This window comes from Silene latifolia, chromosome 7, assembly GCF_048544455.1.
Source record: "Silene latifolia isolate original U9 population chromosome 7, ASM4854445v1, whole genome shotgun sequence".
Classification (NCBI taxonomy): Eukaryota; Viridiplantae; Streptophyta; class Magnoliopsida; order Caryophyllales; family Caryophyllaceae; genus Silene; species Silene latifolia.
This window is the reverse complement of record NC_133532.1, coordinates 33,326,559-33,337,434: the sequence shown is the minus strand read 5'-3', so window position 1 is coordinate 33,337,434 and position 10,876 is coordinate 33,326,559. Positions and strand designations below refer to the sequence as shown.

The window sequence follows — 10,876 nt, the reverse complement described above, 5'->3', positions numbered from 1 at the left end:
AAGGCAAGAATTTCAAATTCACGTCTTCCTCTTTGCTAAGCTAATTAAGTTTAGTTGCAATATATGATGGAAAACCAAAAACACATGAATATATAAGTAACCGAGTTTCATTTGTTGATACTAGTGTAAATTCGGTGCATAAATGCACGATTTTTTAAATCGGATATTAGAGAGTTTAGTAGATAAAGATGATGAAATTTAAAGCAAATTTAAATATTTATATACTATGGATAAGAAATAGGAGTATTAAGTTAAAGTGTAAGAATATATATTTATTCATAAGTTTATAATATTAGAAGTTAAAACTCTCTGTAAATATCTTTCATAAACAATGTTAATTAAAATTACGTAAAACATTTAGTGGAGAATATATATGAATTTTTATATTTATAAAATTTAGATGAAATATATTATTACAAAATGACCTATACGAAATACTATTAATTACGGAGTAGCGATTTGTTGTACTGCAATCATATTACATAGGTATACTAACACATGATATAATAATAAGATCATGTAAATCAGATGTAAAACCCAAGTTTTACAAATTAATGGCGATTAGTAGAAATTGGTTTGTAGCCCATTATTCATAAGTAGTTTATAATCCAAAAAAATGGCCCAATTATGAGAAATATTGCTTAGGTGGGAAAATTAAGATAATCTTTTATTCTCTTAGTAGTAAGAGAGATTAGATTAGATTAAATATATTATTACAAAATGACCTATACGAAATGCTATTAATTACGGAGTAGCGATTTGTTGTACTGCAATCATATTACATAGGTATATACTAACGCATGATATAATAATAAGATCATGTAAATCAGATGTAAAGCCCAACTTTTACAGATCAATGGCGATTAGTAGAAATTGGTTTGTAGCCCATTATTCATAAATAGTTTATAATCCAAAAAAATGACCCAATTATGAGAAATATTGCTTAGGCGGAAAAATTAAGATAATCTTTTATTCTCTTAGTAGTAAGAGAGAAGAGATGGGAAGGGCAAATTATATCCTACTCCCAAGAGTAGAAAGTAAGATACTCTCAAAGAAGTTATTGGAAAAATAATAATAATAAAAAAAATAACTACCACTACATCTTTCAGTATTACGTTTCTCTTTCTTTTTCATATTCTTCAATAAAACAACTATAAAATCATATCAAATTTATCAATTCCATAATTTCCATCCATTTGTAGTCACATTTTTCAAGTTTATAGTTCAAAATTGTCAAACTAAACACCATATTCACTAAATTCAAAGTGAATATAATAGTGTCATTTGCTGAATATCACATTACATGACTCATATTCATCAAATTACTCTATCATATTCACAAAACCCAAAATGAATATAATAGTGTTATATAGTGAATATACACTACGTAATACATATTCATCAAATTACATTATCATATTTGCTAAATTTAAAGTGAATATAAAAGTGTATCATGGTGAATATCGTACTACATACTACAAAGTCATCAAATTACACTATCATATTCACTAAATTGAAAGTGAATATAACGGTGACATATGAATATCATACTAGAAAATATATTCATTAGACTAAATTACCATATTCACTAGATTAAAAGTCCATAGGATAAATATCACACCCGAAATCAAGATCTAACGATAAATTTGATGTAATTTCAAGACTTAATTATCTGATAAGTTTTAAAATAATCAATCAAAACATAAATCTGAGATTACAAAACTAACAAGTTTGATTGAAAATGAATTTTATGCATAATATTTTTGATAAATATGAAAGATTTAGGTTTCAAATAGGAGGAAGATGGGTTTATGCTAATGATAAACTAATAACTACTTAATAGTGCGTGGTTTTATATTTTAATTTTAGTTTTTTTAATTGTGAGAGCATGGAGTACCCAGCACATGGGTGTAGGGCATAAGAATAAACCTAGTTTTAGGATTCCGATACGCTATTTTCTTATGTTTTTTTAGCTGAAATGCAAGTAAAATTAGTCAACATATTTACTTCGTCTAGTCGTGTTTGTGTGAAAACAAGCACGGTATCTTATGGTACTATGGAGGTCGTAACTATCCTTCTATACTTTGTCAACAACACTAAATGTAAGGGCTCTTGCCACGTATGTTTGCCTATTGTCAATTACAAACGTCTAATTATTTATAAAATTTAATTAGCACTAGGGATGATGATATGTTTCTTATATTAACAATCGGGAATCTTCAAAAATACTTATATAATATGAAATGTAAAAACAGAGTGCATACGAAGTACTTGTACTTGCTAGTTTACATGCTAAGGGATAGATGGCTTAAAACGAAGTACTAATCTTAGATAAACTAAGTTCTAAGATCTAAATTGACGCTTAGTTAAGGGTATTCAAGAAAAGGAAAGGGAATGAGACCCCCTCTTCCCTTTGTTTTTGTTTGGTTAGGATTAACACCGCATCCCCCTATTGACGACAACTGGAGTGTCAGCTCTTGCCGATGGGGACTAATGGTGGCACTAGTCTAGGTGGTTCGGGGTGGTGGTGATAGGTTTAGGGTGGTTGCAAAATCTTGGTCTTATTTTTTCATTTCGTTATTTATTTCAAACCAAATGACCAAGTATATGAAAAAGAAACCCTTTCCTTTCCTATTATTTCCCTTTCTTATTCTTATTCTGTTTCCCTAGTGCGAACTAAACACCTGCTAAAGGATAACTAAAATGTTATAGTTGATTTGGTTCTGTTTGTTGCAAAATCTTGGCCTTCTAACTGCTTTCATTAGTAGATTGTATTTAAATAAGCGCCGACCGGCCACCTTCTTCTTTCCAAGCGCACATCCTCTTTTCTCCAGTCGATAACATATTCTATTTTCCGATTTTTTATTTACAAAAAAAACCATTTTTTATTTAGTTAATTTCGAATTATTTTTTCTAAAAAGAATGATTTAATTTACAGAAAATTTGACATATTTTTGTTTAGTAAAAGTTATATAGACATATGATCGACTCGGAAAACAAATAACAATTAAGTATACAAGCATGCATTATAATGGTTTGCAGAGTGCTTAAAACGGATTTTGGTTTAAAGAGTGGTTTACACACCAAGCAATCAAACTACGGCCTATGGAGAGGTCCGTACCAGACCAGGGTAAGGTCGATTCCATGTTCAATTCGCGCGAGAAGTGAAAGCCCTTGATGCAAACATCAGTATGCATCATGTATGGTTGACATCAACTGCTATCCATCTAGTAAGAAACAAATTAAATAAGAATTTGTATTGTTGATACGGCACGACTGGTTGAATTGGGTTGGGTATGCCTATGAAGGTTAGAAAACATGGGCTATGTCGAATGAGAATCAATAATTTCAAAACACAAATTTAACTCCAACCTCGGTCAAGTTTCACCACGGGTAACACAAAGACTGAGTCAAAATGTATATATCCACCCCCAACGGAGTCACCAAACTATAAATCACACCTCGTGCGCAACGCGGCGGCACTCGCCAATGGGTTTGTTACCAATATGCAAGGCTTGGAATCGCTGAAATGGTTGAACGATCCTGCAATTCGGAGTCACCATGAAATTATTATGTAAATTAAAATTTGGAAAACCGTTTGAAACAACTTTATGTCTTGTCAGATTAATAATCCAGTATTCAAAAGGTCGAGTGTAACACCCCCATACTCCAAGTGCCTTACCAGAACCACTTAAAGCACGAGAATGCTACCATCTCGGTTACCCGAGGCAATGTAAATCAAATAGACAATAAAAAAAGTACTTAAATAAATAAGTTTGAAGTGATACAAGTCCAAATCTCAAAACTGATAAAACAAATACAACTGTATCTCAAAACTGTTGAACCAACTGAACTGAAAGTAGTTCATGACACAGCGGAAGACTCTAGCGACTCATGTGATGACTCCATCCCAGCCATCCCATGCGCATCAACTCATACCTGCTCAATAACTGCTCACCATCCCCGAATGGATCACCACAGTTTTTAAAACAATTAAACGGGGTCAGTACTGATTACACAAACGATACAACCAAAGCAATACAACAATCGAATCCAACCAAACCAATCTCCATCAACTCATCACACACAAAAGTGTGTAGTCCTGCCAGAATACTCATCGCAACAAGTATTCCACACCGCCAGTGGGGGACCGCAGCCGTTCCCACCTAAGCCCCGCTCATCTCATCCGAGCGATAAACCCAAGTTCCTAAATGTGAACATCCCTTCTGTGGCGGGTTCCACAGAAGGCGAATCAAGGGCGTGAAGCCACTCCCGCAAGTGACTCCACTCAGCCGAGGACACACCTATACAACAACCACATTATATTATCAACAATCACCAACCCCAAATCCAATACCAATATGATATACAACAACAACAACAATCAATCAATCAATTATCAACAATGCCTTCTAAACAATACTGAGTAGGGAAACCCTACCTGGACTAGCAATCACACGACCGTCACAACAGCTAATCAAAAACGTTCCTCTATGAATCCTCCTCCTATAACACATATACATACAATTACTACCAAATCCATACAATACACCCAAAACCCTTAAAACTACCCAATTAGGGTTTTAACTAAACTCAACGAAATGCTATAAAAATTATACAAGAAGCTTACCCTTGACACGATGATCACAACGGTATAAAGAACAAGACAATCTGACGATCCTAGCCTTGGGATTTGTGAACAACGCGACGAATGCAAACTACGTAACTCCTTTTCTTTTCTCTTGAAAGGTTTGAGAAGGTAAAAGTGTTTAAGAATAATGACGGAAGTCTTTTATATTAATCTCGCGTTATTAACAAAACCTGGCTAAATCAACCCGTAAGACTCACTTAATCGATCGAGTAAGTGACTTACTCGATCGAGTGTCACACGTACTCGATCGAGTACCCATCAGGTCAGCTACTGTTTTGCGTAAAAACATACTTACTCGATAGAGTAAGTCCCACTCGATAGAGTACCCACAGACATAGAAAACCGTAGTATTATAGTCTTCCCTCCTTAAAAAGAACTTCATCCCCGAAGTTCAACCCATACACAAAAACAAAACATACTATCTCCACTCCGACACAACATCATAACCAAAACTCAAAAGAAAACTCCCAACCAACATCCAAACCGACTCAAAGCAACTACTAACTGTACTAAAACAAACATAAAGCATATAAAAACCTTATGCGACCATCTCCTACCCCCCTAAAAGAAACATGGTTACGTCCCCGTAACCACACATACCTGATCAAAAAGAGACGGATACCGCTCTCTCATAGCCTCCTCCGCCTCCCAAGTAGTCTCCTCAACCTCATGGTTAGACCAAAGAACCTTAAGCAACACCGTTTCCCCATGTCTAGTTTTCTGAACCTTGCGATCAAGAATCTGTTTTGGCACCTCAAGATAAGATAAGGACTCATCCAACTCTATGTTCTCTACCTCTAACACATGTGAAGGATTGCTCACATACTTTCGTAACTGAGATACATAAAACACATTATGTACTCTCTCCAAAGCTGCTAGCAACGCTAACCGGTAAGCAACCCCACCCACACGATCCAAAATCTCATATGGTCCAATAAACTTCTGGCTCAGCTTTCCTTTCTTACCAAATATCATGACCCCATGCATAGGAGACACTTTCAAAAGAACCTTGTCCCCAACCTGAAACTCTATGTCACGGCGATGTAAATCTGCATAGCTCTTTTGTCGATCCTGGGCCACTTTCATCTTTTGTCTGATCAGCTTAACCTGTTCTATCATCTCCTGTACCATCTATGATCCAAAAACCACTGCCTCAGCTCTATCATCCCAACAAATCGGACTCCTACACCTCCTCCCATACAAAGCCTCAAATGGTGCCATCCCAATACTCGTGTGATAGCTGTTGTTATAAGAAAACTCAATAAGGTCCAATATTGTAACACCCCCACACACCAAGATGTCTTACCAAGGACCATCCCAGTGTATGAAGGTGTTACCATCTCGGTCACCCGAGGTAGTAGATCAAATAAACAATGAAAGAACATTTATATTATAATGCTTTGAGTCTTTACAAAATAAAACAACGTAACAGGATATAAGGTGCTAGCTACGACAACTATTAAACTCATGCGTCGGGACTTCTACTCCGGTAGCGTGGTGACTCGATTCCCCTCCAAGCCCATCAGCAAACAGACCAACTGTACCTGCTGAGCCAACTGCTCACCATCCCCGAATAGATCACCACAGTTTTGAAAACACAACACGGGGTCAGTTACTGAATAACCAAAGTAAGGCAAGTACAAGAGAAAACAACAGCTGATCAACATCCACCTCCAGTCTCCCATTCTCACACAGTAACCGACTACACACTGAAATGTGTAGCCCTGCCAGATTACCCATCGCAACAGGTAATCCTCGCCGCCAGTGGGGGACCGCAGCCAATCCCCACCTAAGCCCCCCTCATCAACGAGCGATAACCCTGTCCATTAATATGCACATCCCCTCCTGTTGCGGGTTCCACAGAGGGCGAAACTAGGGCGTGAAGCCACTCCCGCAAGTGACTCCACTCAACCGAGGACGCACCTCGCGAACATCATCAACAACCATCACAACTCCAACACCCAACTCTAACTCCAACTCCAACTCCAAGATCAACAGATAATCACAATACCAATTACAACAATCACAATACAATCTTAAATCAATTAATAGTAAACCGAGTAGGGAAACCCTACCTTATCGCCAAGCCATGAAAATGCATCCACAAATAGCCAAGCAAGTCTCCGAGACGCATCCTACAAAATGTAACCATATCCTATTACAGGACTACCTCAAAAGCCTACTGAAAAGACAACAAAACAGCGACTTACCTAGTGACGCGGACCGACGATGAAAACGACGACATCCTCGCACGCATCCTTCATATTTAAACCCGTCCCCTTCCATGGTTAAAGTCTAGGCTATATGAGAGTGTAGGGGAAGGTGGGTGAGAGGTGAGAGGGGGATAAATTAGGGTTAGAGTGAAAATGGAACCGTCAAAATAAAATAAGACTTACTGTGACACCCCGCGATAAAGCGGAAAATATAACTAATAAATTAAAGCGGAAATTTGTGAGTTTTTTTTTTAAACTTTTAAAATTACTAGTTAAAGAATAGCACGCGGGTGCCAAAAGGAAGTGAAACAATTACAACAATAGACAAATTTAGGTTATTACAACCCAAGTCTAGATAGCGGGGAAAAGATATCCCACGAATAAACAAATAAAGGGTTTCTAACTAGAAAACTAAGGTCCAAGGGTTTAGTTCTCGCTAGCCCACACGTCTTCCCCACGTAAGCATCTTCACTACCTGTCATTCATGTAAACATGAACGCCACAGTCAGTGGGGAGTAACTCAAGGTTCTCCCAGCCACAATATGTCGAAACGAACATAACAAAGAACATAAACAAACAATAATATTAGATAAGACATGAGTGAATCGAATCATAACTAAACATGGGATCATACGTATTTAAACCAACAAGAGTAAAAGAAATGATGGAATAAACAAGTAAGGCATAAGCAACAATAAATAAATGGAAAAGAAGGACAAGGAAGCAGACACGACCACTTAGCCACGAGCACGTATTTCAAGGAGATATGACCAAAGTAACCATCCAAATAATGCAAGACATTTACTACTCTTAGACTATAATTTCCCCGGGTAGGACTACGATAATAATACGATCCTAGTCTAAATTTGCAGATTCTCGGGTGTACATCCCGATTCGACGTGCGCCAGCACAGCACGCACCCAAGACTCGACTACTAAGGAGACCGAGTACCCCAATCGCCGAAACAAAGACGAAAGTGGCGGAAAGACTAAGATAAGACTCACTTGCCAGAACAGCACAAGTGGCCAAAAGCCGTACTTGCCAGAACAGCACAAGTAGGCCAAAACCGTACTTACCAGAACAGCACAAGTAGGTCAAACCCGTGCTTGCCAGAACAACACAAGCAGGGCAAAAATGTATGTCAAGCTCATACGATGGTAATATGGCATTTCTATAAGAATACGACTCTTTACAAGTAATTATTTATAATAACCTTCTCATGCACATGTGACTGGATTATTAATGTCACATTCATACTTATGGTTTACGTCTCACCATAAGTACGGATGGGAACATCAATCCCGACGATCATATCGCAACTAGAGGGCCTATGGCTCACCCCTAGTGTCCGATAGGACCAAGACTCTCACCACCGAACAATACAAGACATTATCAATGATATGACCCTTCACAAATAATTATTTAACAATAAATATCTCATACTTGTCTTATGCAAATAAATACTTCATTTTATAATTTGTCATGCCGGTTAAATAAAATGTAATGAATGATAATGAATAATTTATGTTATAAGAAATATACGGGATAAAATGTGACCAAGTCCAATTGACCCATTTATAAACCCAATAAATAAATCATGTGAAATCCAATGAATTGTAACATTTCGTAATTGTTAGGTGTAATTGATGTGTCGAAAATGTGTGTTAACCGTGTTAGAAATGCGTGACATCCGTAAGAACGATATGCAATACCCTTCTGAGGTTTGGGTACGGGAGCGAACTTCGGGACGAAGTTCATTTTAAGAGGGGAAGACTGTAATACCCCGTATTTTATATAATAAATTAAATGAATATTATATAAAAAATTAAATGGATATTATTATATATTAATTATTATACATTTTATATTACCAATTAAGTCGGGTAATTGTTGAGTCGATAATTACATTAAGCTATCGTAAGTTATTTAAGACGGTTTCATATGGAATTCGAAAGGTGAGCTAAACCAAATGAGCTGGCCCATTAACGATTTCACCCAATTAAACCCTAAGCCCATTAACCCTAATTATACACTAACCCTAACCCTAAACCTAATGATAACCTAAACACTACCCCAACCAACCCGCCTCTCTCAGATCTCACACACCCTCAACCCGCCTCCCTTCTTCATCAGCTTAGATCTCAGCCTTTCACGCAATACGAGAGAGAGAGAGAGAGCATGGGTGGTCACGGTGCAGCAAGGAAGGGCTAGGGGTGGTCGTCGACGTTCTTAGGCGGCCGTGGTGGTTGTTATGGTGGCGGAAAAAGAGAACGATTTTGAGATGGAATATTATTGGACATCTGTCCATTGGACTGCTTAACTGCTTAATTGGATTTGCTGGCACTTTGAGGTAGGGAAATACACTTGTCCTATTATCGTCATTGTCGAATTGTGTTAACTTGATTCCTGGTTGTTGATTTACGTTATCATTTATATTCGGAAAGGTGATTGACTGATTTGATCGTATTGAGTATGATATCATAACATCGGGTAACGGACATGACTTTATGATTTATCAGTTCAGTGATTTATATACATATTGCATTGCATTAATAACTGTTGAGCATTTCATATGCATTGGAGTTGGAGGATGAGGTGGTGGTGATGATGTTGAGATACGATGTGATGTTGTGATAAGGCCCAGGCGGGTTCTGCAGGATTCTCCCTGGTGTCCTCAGCTGTTGAGCTGGCAGATCGGCTTCGGTCGATATATAGTCTACCGGGGATCGGTATGGCTGGGTTGTCCGGGTTATGAGATGTGTGTGATGAGTTGAGACGGAGATGGAGGTGACGGAGTGTCATGCATATCATATTTTATTGTTTTATTGTTTTCCCTACTCAACCTCGTGGTTGACCCTGTGTATTCGTGAACACCTGTGATGAACCGTTTTATGGGGAGCAGACTTGACAGGTTTAAGAGATAGGACGGGAGCTTGATGGGCGTGAGACACTGGATCAGACGACCTAGTAACTAGATCATCATCTAGAAGACTTCACTTTTATTTACGTCAGTTCTTGTAATTTAATTTGAAAAGAGAATTTGTAATAATTAAGTTAAATATTATATAAATTGCCTTGGAGTTTAATTTGTTATTCACTACCTCGGGAAACCGAGATGGTAACAGTCCGGTTTATGAGGGAATGTCTTGACGAGGACTTCTTTTACAAACCGGGGTGTTACAAAGTGGTATCAGAGCGAACGATCCTCAGGCCTAAACCAATGAACCCAATGAACATAGGATGTGTCTAATTAAAATGAACCCGGATAGAATCTGTTAGGAGCATACTACGGTAAGGTATGAGTTAGGGGCCCCCTCACACCGAACCCGTGGTCCTCTCGCCTGAACCGGAAACCATGAGTGTATACGAGAGAAAGGGTAGAATAGTGCTTGAGGTTGAACAGAAATTCAAATATCGTTGCCTAAGTATTACCTGATTGATACATTGATTATTGCCTAATTGAGTTGATATATACTTTGAGACCCATATATTTTAACCATTATGCAGGATAACGCTACGGTAAGTAATTTGTATGAATGATGTGTTGATAGCACCACTATATCTAGTAATATGAGGTTATGTGATTCCAAAGCCATGCTAGTATAGTCTTGTGATAGTAATTAGAAACACTATTGAATTGCACGTTTATAGCCATAGCAATCGTGACTAGATATACGGAATAGATCGAGATGCGAAGGGATTCTACGGGATAGATGATTACGTAAGTACAGTGTGAGATTTAAGTTAGGATGGATTAGTATCGATAGTATAGTTATAAGAATTGGAACATAGAAAATAAATAACTTAGTGATAAAACTCGTTCTGGTTGGTGTTACCCTTTTATTGACCTTACTACCATTTCTTTTCTGTTTATTGCCTATCGATGAAAATTTTATGGGAAGTAGCCTCGTGAGTTAGTGATCATTTGACGTTGGTTTCACGCTTATATGACATACGGATTATGAGTAATAAATACTTTAGTGAACTGTGGTTAGGAAGTTCCCGTGCAGTG

At 37.5% G+C, this 10,876-nt stretch overlaps 1 long non-coding RNA gene across 1 annotated transcript; it reads left to right on the top strand.

The window, feature by feature from the left end:
• Positions 1 to 9,116: 9,116 nt before the first annotated feature.
• LOC141591004 (uncharacterized) lies at positions 9,117 to 9,989 on the top strand. The gene is made up of 2 exons (XR_012520588.1): positions 9,117 to 9,214; positions 9,767 to 9,989. It is a non-coding gene; the product is annotated as an uncharacterized LOC141591004 (long non-coding RNA).
• Positions 9,990 to 10,876: the final 887 nt, after the last annotated feature.